The sequence below is a fragment of the Neodiprion pinetum genome, chromosome 6 (assembly GCF_021155775.2).
Source record: "Neodiprion pinetum isolate iyNeoPine1 chromosome 6, iyNeoPine1.2, whole genome shotgun sequence".
Lineage (NCBI taxonomy): Eukaryota > Metazoa > Arthropoda > Insecta > Hymenoptera > Diprionidae > Neodiprion > Neodiprion pinetum.
Window position 1 is genome coordinate 26,041,464 of NC_060237.1, and position 13,310 is coordinate 26,054,773.

Below are 13,310 nucleotides of genomic sequence, written 5' to 3' on the forward strand. Positions count from 1 at the left end.
GATAACGGCGGGATAATTTATCCCGGGGAACGAGGTGCAATCTTTTCGTAAAATTTCGAGGGGGATAAAAGGCCGGTAGGAAAGGCGAGCGGCGGGGTTAAGCCAACTCGAACTGGGGAAAGTCGTTTCCTGTCCAAACGTCCTAATCGATATAGAAACTACGTCTAAACCAGCAGCAGAAGCAGCAGAAGCTGAAGACGTCTCTCTCTCTCTCTCTCTCTCACTCTCGGACGCGCCGCAGCTGGATAGAGAACAGCGATTAAATTTGAAACACGCAGATCTAAGCCCTGAGAGCTTATCCGTGTCCTCTGCGGCCTGAGAGACAGAGAGCAATTTGAAGGCTGGCTGGCTGCGTAACTTTCCAGGGTTGAAAATGAAACTTGGGCCGCAGGTCCGTTCGGTAACAACTTTCCGATTACCGTCTAGACGCCGGTCTCAATGCAGACTCTCCGCAAGCTCCCGACTCTCTCTGAGGAAGCGATCGTTCCAGGCCGCAAATTATTTTAGCCCGGCGCCCCTTTTAGCGCCCAGAGAAACCGCTTTTCGCGTGGTTAATCCGCGTCGTCAACAGCTGGTGGGATCCTCTTTATGATTTTGCAGCGGATATTCAACGGGTCTGAAGGCGCAGAGTCTACGTCTGGTGGTCGTCTTGTAAAAGACAGCGAAAACGCGTGGAAACAATTCGAATAACGTACCGAAGGGAATATTCCGAGTGCTTTGCCGCCGGCGAAGCAATCAATCGGTGGATAGTTTTTGCAACAAGAACGATCAACGCGCAGGGTGACAGATTTTTCAACAGCTTTTGTACGGCTCCTCTGCCTTATCTCGGAGAGCCGTGAAATATACGTACTCTGAAACACGATCGTTAAGTGACGCAAAAGTCCGTGCGCGGTACAAGTCTTCCATAACAAAATCCCCCTTCTATAAAACACATCCGGTTTATATCTGAATTATTAATCGCAGGCGTCCAAACCAGAGCGATAATTTTAGCAGGCGGTAATAATTCAACCCGAGAAGAGATTAGATGTTGAAGTTAGAATACCCTAATAAACTCCGTTATGTAATATTCACCTGTGATCATACGTATACACGCATAACGTCTTGTGCTCGAGGGGGTGGCGGTCGTTGAATTGAAGCCACAGCGCGGCAGCGGCGCGAATTCGGCTCTACGACTATTTGGAACCGCTAAATTCGGATTGAAATTTAAAAAAAAAGGTATGATCTTCGATAACGAGGAGGGGAGAGAGAGGAGAAACCAGGCGGGAATTTCTCACTCTCTCGAAACCGGAAGGGTGTAAAGTTTGGAGTGTAGTTTGCTGTTTCCTCCTGTAACGCGGTTGCTTGGGGCTTAGAGACGCGTCGCTTCGCTCCTGATTCAGGGGGCGATTGAAACTTCGGACGAAGATTGACGCGAGGCTGTGGATTTATCTCGGAGTTGGCGAAACATCAGTAGCTGTTTACATTACTGGAGTAAGCCGTCTGCTGCATGTGTATGCTGTCGCTGCAGGGAAACCAAAATCGCAACTTCATTTATAATTGAGGTACGACGTATTAAATGCGACGTAAGTCGCAAGTACCAAAGATCGTTGTTCAGAAAAGAATATATAGAACGGAGTGGAACGTGATCTAATTATACGAGGGTGGTGACCAGGATGTATAAATGAGCGTGTATACAGACTTCACGATATTTAACTTAAACCTAATTAAAACAGAACAGAGACGAAAATAACAAAGTAAGGCTCGACGAAATAACAGAGACCGAATAAAGTTACACAGAATTCTGTTAAAACGCACTTGACATTTCTCGAATCGACGAACGGAGAAATGTTGAGAGATAGGAAATTCGACATTTACATGACGATATTTTTACTACAATGGTGGATGTCTAGGTCCAAAATTCTATTCAAGTATTAATCGTATTCAAAAATGCGTGACGATTTTCTATAGCTGTTTTATTACCCCCCCTAGTTATGAGCGATGTTTTCCAGTAATAATTTATCGAAAATCAGTCTTCGGTTCCTTACAGACGTGCTTAAGAATAATGTAAATCATTTTCAGGGCAAAAAACTGCCGGATATTATTCCGATGGAATTGAAATTACTGATCTGCTAACGCGTTCACGATACCTTGCACCGCGCTAAATTCATCAGATTCATCCCGGGTGAATTTAGCGATGGCTCAGTGTTTTTTACCGCGGCTCCAAACCACCGAATCTGCATTTTTTCTCTCTCTGTACTTTGCTTTTGCATATTTTTTTTATTTTCGAGTGTTTCTTTTTTCTATTCGTACGCGGTAAATGTTTACACAGATGGGTACTTGCGATTGACATTGCAGGATAACACGGGGAGAACATTTAACAGTAAAAACCCTCGCATTAATATTGATTGACAATTGAAATGCTCGGTTTAGCATCAGGCGGAGTGAATAAAAAAAAATTTTTACGAGTTGTACTCGCGTCGAAACAATATCCGACGAACCCCTGCTTGGGAAAATTATACATACATAGAGACCAGTGAAAAAACGAAGATCAAATCACTGGGTTAAAATATTAAACGGCGTAGAAAAAAAATTCAAAAAACAATTTCGCCGAAATAATAAAAAGACAAAAACCGAGACACGTTGAATGATTGCCAAAATATATTGCTCCAAATGATACGACGCACCCTCATATCCACGTATACGGTATACCTACTGAATTTTCGTTTCAAACAGATTTTTATTGACGTCGGCCAGCAGGGATGAAGCCGAATCAATCATTTTATCAAAGGCAGTCGTGCTGCTGAATACAGCGTTGTACGCTGTAAAGGCGAACGGCGGCGGCCCAAGAGAGAGAGAGAGAGAGAGAGAGAGAGAGAGGAGAGTCGGAGCACGATCTGTATCGATGGGTAAATACGATCATTCCGCAATTGCACGGCTCACGGATTACCGATCGGTTATTACGTGACATCACCATATAATTATCTCATCGTCTGCAAGTAAAATCAATAACTCGGATTGTAGAAACAGGCAGGAGACACCCGTCGCGTACCTATGCCAGAAATTCATTTGTCACGCGCAACTTTGAATCGTGGATGAAACCCGTTTCGTCCAAACTATTACCAATTTACGTCTAAACTGTTATTGCAGACGAAAACTAAATTTCCACGAGTGCCGCGTGTTTATGTATATGCGTAAATGTAAATGCCACAAGCCTGTCAAATAAGCTCTCACACAGTGTGGGACGGATTATTTTACCACCTCCCAGAGTTTCCGCACGCAAATATCATCCTCCCAAGTACGCAATTTGCACGCGTACCGTGTCTCTTCGCACTTATAATAAATATCCGACGTCTTCAAATTTCTTTTTTTTCTCCCTTATTTCCCCTGGAATCCCGCCTACAATTTACTTTCCGTGTCATTGAACTAATTTTCTGCTAAAGTATGATAAAAATTGTATAAAGCTACGTGGTAGTTTGTACAATACCTGAATACCGAAAAGGTTCAGGTGCCTGGACACAATTTCCGAGCATTCCTATTCCTCTCTTGGTATACAACAGCGAGAATTGGGCGCAGAAAAAGTTTTGTACAACCGTCGAGTAAAGTAAAACGTCAAAATAAATTGCCCGAGGGTTTCGCGAAATCTTTCAATAAAAATTTTACGCCGCTCTTAGACCCTTATATCCACGCTGAAATCCTGACTTACACACTTCCGTAGTAGAAAGCTCCTCGCCTCTTGTTCCATAAAAAAAAAGGAATAGAACGGCGGAAGAATAAACCGACCAAAAATCTACGACACTTCATGATTTAGAATCACGCCCCTGCCAAACCACAGAGAATATAAATTTTCTCACAAGTGATTTACACTCTCACAGCTTTAATCACTGTTCGAGAATGCGTAATTCCGTAAAAGCTCGCCGTATGCAAGCGTATGCAGCTTTACGAGTTATCGAATTCTCACACATCTCTGAAAGAGATTTTCAAACGACCGAAACCAAACGACGCGAGTCAATGCGCATACGACTGACTTCAGTAAGGAATGAAGAAGCGGGAAACTGACGTACAAGAGAACTCGATGCATCCGCCGTAACCGTAAAAATGTAATTCTTCGATGTGTCGAGACTCGCCATCGTTCCATTAGGTCGATGTTACGGCCATCTTCGAGAACTTTGTCAGAAATGCAAGCAATGCGCGGCGTTCGGTTCAAAGTACTGATTTCACGATTCGGGGAACGATATCCGGTAGATTTCTTCGAAGAGCGAGACGTGGCAGTTTACAGGCAAGAGTTTGCTGACCAAGCAAAGTTTCGGTAAACGTTGTCCCAGTTACGGTGCACTGTTAATACCGCGGTACGAAACGTCCTTTCAGAAACTTGTCAGGGAATGGAAAATATTTCAACGAGTCTCGAAAACAACGCTAATCGAAGTGGATCGTTTGGCCGATGTGTTCGTTGATGTTAAATTGCACTCTTGAGTAAAGAACGGTGGATATACCGAGTCTCCATGTGGCGACCGGAAATATTCACTCGACGTCACAACCCTTAACTTGCGAAAAGCCGCGGAGAATGATTGCAGGAAGAAAATTGACCCGAGATCGTGCAGTTTTCCGTAGGTCGGAGAATTGTTTCAAACGTTGACAAATCTTCTGTATTATTTTCCTCCGTTTGAGCGCATGGGATTGAAAACAACGCGGACGATATACGAGAATTTCCGCATGCTAGAGGCAGGCTATACGTTCCGACAACAGCAACTGAAGGAGGGGACCGCGAAGCTCGGTAACCAATATCGTTGCGGGTGGAAAACTTTGCTGCCATTACCTCCGCAATATGAATTCATCTTGTCCCACGGCAGCGTCGAGTGGCCAGCCAAGAGAAGAGAAGGGATTGAAAGAGGAATACCGGGAAGAAAAGACCTGCACGTGAAGTGCTTGCAGCCACGGGAGGACGAGATCTCGAAATTTGCCGACTCCTCACGCCACCCGAGAAATATGGGTCAGGGTGCGGGTCTAACGGACTGAGAAACAGCAATGTTTTGACAGTCGGTGGCTCGGCGCCCCCAACTCGCACTAAAATCGCAAACTAACCGTGCCGCAAACATTCGAACAGACACACGGGTAGGTATGTACCTGCATGCATTATACAGAGGGTTCTCCGCGACGATGGTACATGGACGTATAACATGCTTGCGGTGCGAAGTGCCTCGACCAAAGGCGCTCCTCCTCCTCCTCGAGGTGAAAACTTTTCGATTTGGAAGAGCACCGCCTCACGGGCACTTGAAACTTCGTGGCCGTGAACCTGCACTGTAATTAGGGTGGAGAACGGACGGTGCAGAAGCCCCAGAGACCAGATCGCCGAGTTCAAACTTTCCGAAAGCCCGACGCTCGGCTGTGCGCGCATACGTTGAATGCGGACACCGCCGGCCTGGAATACCCTCAAATTCTCACCCTGGTGCTAAATCGACTCGATCCAACAGCTGTTCCACGGGGACGCCGTATCGCGTCGCTGAACTGATATTACCGGGGAATTAAGTGCCGGGCCGCAGCCTGGGCGTGAGAGACGAATTCACGAATCGCCGTTCGACGTAGACCTTGAAGATTATTCATCTTTTCTCGTCACGGATGCTGTGCGATGCCGAACAAATATAGCAGTTTTTCAATTTCAATTATCCAACGGCACGCGATTCCCGAAGTGAAAACTCCCGAATCACTTTATTCCTCGTATTTCAAGCCGCAAAACTGCTCGACGCGAAGCTCTAAACTTCAGAACTGCGGCCTGCGGGAGCAACGAAGTTCCGTAACGAGGGGTCGGAGTAAGTAGGCGAAAATTAGGTGCGGTTTCGTCTTGCCGAGTGTGAAAACGAATCCACCGTATTCCAACAGACGGACCTCAAAATTCCGACTGTTTTTCCAAGCGTCGTAGAACTGGAACGTAACGTTTTTATCACGCGGATCTGCCGCATTTCGTAACGGAAAGCAATCACGGATTGCAGTCGTATTCTTCGGTGCGAACAATTGCTTTCTGAACTTATCACACCGTTTCCAGAGCTATAACGGTTTGTAAACGGAACACTCACCCGGAATGAAACTCGAGCTTGAATCAGGACGAGACGAGCGCGTGACCGAGTCGTCGTTGATTATCTCTAGTGCACCGAGCCCGATATTATCCGAACACCTGCAACCACGGATGTTCCTGCGATGATGGTAAAAGTAGGAAAATATGAGGCACGAATCAGTCTCAGAAATCGAGTTGTCCAAGGTAGAGTCTCGAATTGTAATTCACCGTCGAGGGGTGAGGATATAGCGGTGAAGGAGCCAATGTCTCGAAGAAGGTGAAAGAATCCGGAGAAACAGCTTGCAAGCGGGAAGAAAAGTCAGCAGCTACATCCCCCAGCGGCGTTTATCCTGCGGGTAAAACGTGGTGCAGCGGTACGATGAAACGCCTCATACGCTGTCCGCAACTCGCCCGCACAACCAGAGTCGACGATACGTGCCTGCGAGTATAACGCGCGATCCGGAGAGCTTTGAGAGGCGAGTATCCCGGCCATCTTTTACTTCCTTTAACTATTTTCCGCGGACATCCATCGCCGTAAACAACCGAAGCTCTGCGCCACGGTTGGAACACGAACGGCTAGAGTATCCGAGGTATGATTTATCATTTTAATATTTTGCGGTCTCTCTCTCTCTCTCCCTCTCTCGCTCTTTATCTCTTTCCCCCTCTCATTCCCTTTCGCCGAACCATTCTAATATCCTTTTCGTCACCCGACGCGTCGTGTGTCGAGCTCGTCTGAGTGGCGCCCGCCCCCATTTACTTTGCTTATTCCACCCCCCATAACCCGCCGAGAACTATTTCCCTCAGACGTTTTCCCACCGGGTTATCAATCCGCGTTACTTCCACTCGTTGATCGAACAATTTTAGCTCTCTCTCTCTCTCTCTCTCTCTCTCTCTCTCTCTCTCTCTCTCTCTCTCTCTCTCTCTCTCTCTCTCTCTCTCTCTCTCTCTCTCTCTCTCTCTCTCTCTCTCTCTCTCTCTCTCTCCGGCGTTTACTCGCCCCGCGATTACTTACCCATTTTACCCTCTCGCCGAAACCACTTTGCATCGGTATCCCTGTAGTCGTTTCACGGCACGCCTCAACGGTCCCTTGTATATACCGTTATTTGAATCTCCCCTGACTCGACCCGACTTACCCCGTCACCGGGTGTAAAACAGCAAGCATGACGTAAGAATCAAGAAGGGAATTTGAATATCCGAGTTAGAATGAAAATAGCTGCCCCTGTAATTACGCGACTCGGCGTTTGTGGGAATTTTTTCTACAAAAAGCTCTCGAGTGTTTCTTCGTCCAACTCTCGAAACTGCGGCATATTTTTTAGCGAACGGTAAAACGCAGGAACGATGCAGAGGTATAACAAAATGTAACTCTTCTTTTCCCCGCCTGTGGCAACAACCGTACATTCAACTTTGGCAATAAACGTCAGAACGCGTTGTCCTGCAGCGAATACCGCGCAGCTCCATAAGTCAAAAGTTTGGCCCTGTGTTTTACCGAATTATTGTCCTCGACCTAGCGGAAGATAGATGCGCGTTCAGATATTGTGAAGGTGCGGAATAGGCGAGGCGAAACTCGAGTCGTTGCGGCTAAAATCCGAACACGACACGCTGACAGCGAGGCGCATTCGCATCCACCGCATCGATCCTCGACCCCTAAGCTGCACCCCGACGTCGGTGGTCAATCCATTTTAATACCCGGCTGACAATTACCGGGAACTCTGAGACAAACTACAGAGAGAATTACAAGCCACGTACGCGATAATTATTGTAAACGGGAAAGTTTCGGGGAGGGAAACTGCACTGCATAACAAGGGGAGACTCTCCGCTCGCTTCCCGCAGACTGACAAACCCGGAGACTGTCGAACGTGTGTATACGGGTACCTACTCTGGATGCGGTGATCAAAAGTTTGAAAGCTCGCTTCGCTTCAGCGGCATCTGACAATTCGAGATTATCGATTCCTGTCCCAACGTTATGTCTGAAAATTCACGAATAACGAGGTCCGATTACCTTTCGGCGACACGCCTTATTTGATTCACACATTTTTCGCAAGCTCGATTTCTTCCGAAAGAGTAATCGATTCTCAGATTCGAGTGTCTCGCGTGATTACAGGCATACCTATATACGCATCGGTCACGTTTGTTTGACCGAAACTTGGGATAAAATGCGACTTGAGTTCCGTTTTTCCTTTCTTTTTTTTTCTCAACTCCACATTCCGTGATTCAAACAAACGTTCACGGTCATTATATGTATACGAGATACAAAGAAATGAGTACGAACTGGAAGAAAAACTGTGGAAACAAAATCGAACACGGAATGCGAAAAAAAAAAATGGAAGCAAAAGAAAAAGTGTACGATCTATGAACATTTTTTTCACCCCGCGAACACGCGGTGTGATTTAAGAGCCGATTCGACACACACCTGGGGTTGCTAACATCACTCATCCACGAGAGAAGCCTTCATTTCTGAGCGGTCGTCACTGGGTTGCAGAAGGAAGGGAAAAAAAATGACAAAAAAAAAAAAATAGAGAAAATAAAAACCTCCCGAAGCTTCAGTCGCCATTAGTGTTCTAAGCCAAAGTCATTTATCAACGCAAGCAAGGCGCGGGTTTTGGTGGATGTGGTTCGTACAGTTGCTCAGCAGCTACGCTCCATCCATCGGAATTCGCTGCACTCGCATTTGGCAGCTAAGCTTTGCTTGACACAAATTTTCAATCAACTATTATTAATTTCGATTTTACATTTGGAATTAGATGCACAGGCAACGGCTCCAGAGTCTCGTTAATCCTCCGATGGCCATCGTGTACGAATTCGTCCAGTCTGCTTTCTCCTAAATGCTCGCTCTACTCGATTTCTTATTCTTAATATTAATTTGTAATTACTGAATAGCTAAATATTTCCTTAGTCCAAATGTCGGAATATCAAAAAGATACCTCACAATAAGTATGTGAATGGTTGAGGAGGTATTTGCTTGCTTTTAGTATTAAAAAATAGCTATGGACGAATTCGTACCCGTTAGCCAACGGTGTGTACAAAAAGCACATGGCCAACGCAGGGTTAATCTGCGCGTCCGCGCCGAATAGCAGAATAGAAATTACATCAAGCTCACGGCGTCGAACAAGTTACACGAATCGCACACCATACGTGCACGGAGCGGTCAGAGTTCAGAGTTTCCCTCCGTCAAATTAGAACCAAGGAGAAAAATCCACTTAAATACCGTTACAGTCCCGGTCCTTTGGTGGTTTATTGGTGCGCGGAAAGAGCCGTCGTTACCCTCCACCTGGGCTTCTTGTTCTCGTTCAGTCGTTTCGTCCCCCAGCTTTTTTCCCGCTTCTTTTTCCTTTTCGAAGCCTAACGTGGACGAGACAAAGCCCCTCGTCAGCCGAGTAATATTATACCGCAAGGCCGCAATTCTCGATTACTCCGGTGTTTCTATTTAGTAATTAGTATCATCTCTTCGCCGAACGTTGAGAATTATTTTCCTCAAGAGTAATTAAAAGTACTTTTTTAAATTTCGAAGAGGCGTACAGCTCGTATTACACTCAATGACGCGCCACGACCTCGAACTACAGACTTACCAGCGGAGAGTCTTCTTGGAAATCTGGAAAACTGTTCGGATCACCTACACTGTCTGACGGTGACACTGGTTAAAGGGTGACGGGTGACGGGGGGCGAGCAAAGCGCGGAGAACACCAGAGGCGAACCAGAAAAGGACGAGGAGGGGAGGAGGGAGGATTCGAAGTAGCAGACGACGGGACAAAAGAGTGACGAGACACAAAAGCGTCTCTTTAGCTTTGAGCTTGATTTTTGACCATCGAAGCGTGAACTGATGCACGGTCTGATCTTCCTGCCTCCGACTACTGACAGTTCATTGGAAAACTTATGTATCGTACCTGTGTACCCACACGTGTATATCTGCACGCTTTTTACCCTGTAGCAGATAATATTCACCAGAGACCCGCTGACGGCAAAGAAACTATGACTGGCAGCTCAAAGTATGGACTGACAGAAAAGGTATAATATCCCCGGTCGATCTCTCCGATTTTATTTTCTTTTTAATATGTTATTGTGGACTAAAAACTAAGCGATACTTATTTTTTTTTATCAGTCTTTAAATACTATAATGCAGTGAAAACCACCCTTCAAAGTAAGGCCTGTCAAGAGGCGACCTGGCAGTTTTTTTTTTTTATGGAAGAATTAGATTTGTCATTTCTCGTTATGAGAAAACTTTGCCAGTTGAATTGGTTAAAAAATGTTATCTTATTGCGGGTGAAACTGTCAAATCGCTCCTTGACATGCCCCAATTTGGAGGTTCCATTACGTTAAAGTGTTTAATGACAGATAAAAAAAAAATTCATGTCGCTTAGTTTTTAGTCCATTATAACATATCATAAAAGAAATCAAATCGCAGAGATCGACTTGGAATTAGGCCTCCCTTGTGAGACGTACGCAGCGATCGCTAATTACTCGTTACCCGAGTGGTTGATGATCACTGTCGTCACGGGTTCCTATAGCCGCATGTCGCAATCTCTTGAAGCTCTTCATTTTACCGACTCGGCAAGAGAAGCGACACGGTAATTTTTAGGTTTTGGAAAAAAATTCGGCAATTTGGAGCAAGAATCAGTGTGGATCGGTGGACTGCCTCAAAAGAATTTCGAATGGCCAATACTGATGTGAATTCATTGCTGGACGGTTCAGTCTTTTGAGGTCGTCAGCAAGACGGGGTGGAAGCTCTGAATAATATGAAAAGAGCTCAACGGAGCGAGTCGCGGTTCGCCTTCGGAGTAGCGTCCATGCATCGTGCTTTTAGTGGTAAAAATCAGGCGCGGCCGGTCCTTCGGGACGGAAATCATTATTTATCCGTGATACGGTTTCCGGAGTTATCGCGCCGGCCGGAGAGAATCCAGGAACGGGGTTTGACGCGCGAATATATCCGTCCTGATTGCACGAGCATCGGCCTTTTTTCCAACCTACGTATATCCGAAATTCCCGGAAAGCCGGATATATCGTTTTACCTGCCAGCCGCTTTTAGTTCTTCTATTTTCCCCCTGCACCGATGCTCCGAATTGCTTCAATCCGCCCGGCGTGAATGATTAAACGTAGGTTAAACAACTCCGGTGACCTGGATCGCCCGCGATCGAGAATCGGGAATTTGCCGGGAATAGTTCCTGTCTTATACACGAGTTATACCAAAAGACCTGCTTGAGTAATTTGGGAAAGATCCGTCGTCGAAAATCGGATCTCCTTCCGACGATAGCTGCTCTCGGACCGACTCGATCCTCAACGTGAGTTGAACGGAAGAGGATCGCAGCGACATTGTTAAGGATCGTGGATTTGATCGGAATCGCGCCCGGAACGACAGTTTCGTAGTTCCAAAAAATTCTCTAAAAGATTGAGCGGATTATTGTTGACGTTTCATCAGGATTCCAATTCCGAGTTTATCGCTGGGAAAAAATAAAACTGAGATCAATAAACTTGATACCGCCGTTTGATCTTGTTTGTTTCGGTTTTTCATTTTAAAAATAAGTACTATTCGCACATACATCCGTATTGACAAACTATATCTGGTTTTCGTTCATCCTGCCCCCATGTTGAGCCATTTGATGTTTTTTTTTTTTTTTTAATTCTTCTTCCTCCATTCTTCCAACCCCGTAGCGAGTTTCCCTTATTGCATGTTTGTTCTTTAGTACAAATTGATTTGAATCATACATAGGTTAGGAAAATCGCAATTTTAACACGCGTGTGTCCTTCGCGCTTATACAAGAGTAAAAAATAGCGTGAATACTGAACAGAATTCTTCCAATGGATACTTGGAGAATTTAAAAAAATACACAAATTTCAAACAGACCGTGAAAATTCACTTCCGATAAGAATATAACGAATGGAAAAAAAGTACGCAAACACTATTTACGTATTCATCCTAAAAAAATGTATTTTCTGCCTGGTAAATATTTTCAAGTCAATAACAACGGAGGATAAGTCATAAAAAAATATCGTATAAAAGTTTTTTGTTGATACCTAAGCCAGCCAATTGGGGACTGAAATTGTAGAAAGATATTCCAAAATTCAAGGGTCTCTGCTCACATAAGTGGAACAAATCAAAAGTAGACGTCAAACTCGTGGAACATCAAAAAGAAAGTATCTCGTGACGTTCTTCTATAGGTAGGCAAAAGTCTGGATTGAAATAACGAGCCGCGGTATAACGAAGTCTACAGTATACGTTTCGAGAAGGATCGCTGCTAGCCGAGTCGAACAAAAAATATTTAAGACTGAAAATCCGTGTGGTTATATGTGCAGAATTAATGTTTGAAAAAGTTATCAACTTCTCACCGATTTTTGTGATTCTCGGATGGAGTAAAAACTGAACGTTCCAAATATCCAACGTGTTGGGTCTCCGCGGTAGGTCGAAGAAGTAGCGAGACAATCAGCAATCAGCGTGGGTGTGAAATGCTGAAAAAAAAAAATGGTGAAATTATTTTCAAATTCGAAAACAAATGTTGAAGACTTTGGGAACTTATCCAAGGTCTGAACCATCGCATCTGTTTGATCCTACCTCGGGTACTATAAGGATCAGGATTTGATGGAGCGGAGGAGTGATAATGGAGAGGAAAAGCGAGCCGATTATACCCGTTAAGTTATATCCGGCCAGAGCAGAGGGTGAAATTTTTCGGTATCGTTCCTCGGAACCGATCGTTCATTCTCCTGCCGATCGAGACAGTAAACTCCAGCGTTATTTCCGGCGGTGCCTGCACGGTAACGCGCGCCCGAGAGCTTTAAAGAGCTTAATCTTCCACGACGTGCTGACTTCGGCATCGGAGTCCTGAGTGTCTCCAGTCTCGAAGGTATATAACGCCGCCGCACCGATAACAAGAGGGACGCGAGCGAACTGCTAGCTACCCTCCAGGGAGCCATCCCCCGCCCCCGCCCCCGAACCTGACCCCAACCCCCCTTCGACGCCAGCCCAGCATCTCGGATGAATAAAAGGACGAAGAGGTTGAAAACATTCGAGAAATGCATGTACGTATACGTGTACATGCCTATATATACACATTTAACGAATTCCCAAGCGTCTCCTTTCTCCGGCGGGTCTCCAGTTTCGAAAATTTGACTCCGCGCGTTAGGACCGCAAGAGCTTAACGGAGCCGAGAGAGGATTTGACACCGTGGCTGGGAATCTGATGTAAAACTTGGCTGAAAACACTCTATACCTGTACAAAATACACGTTCATTATTTTTCTGTATCCATTCAGCCGATGGCTGGGATATACTTGTTCACTTTTTTCAATTTTTATTCTCTC

The 13,310-nt window shown here is 45.3% G+C and overlaps 1 protein-coding gene across 1 annotated transcript in view; it reads right to left on the reverse strand.

The window, feature by feature from the left end:
- The window catches only part of LOC124220945 (neurotrimin-like), a 232,906-nt gene that overhangs the window by 145,418 nt on the left and 74,178 nt on the right, over nucleotides 1-13,310 (reverse strand). The gene's annotated exons all lie outside the window — the stretch shown is intronic.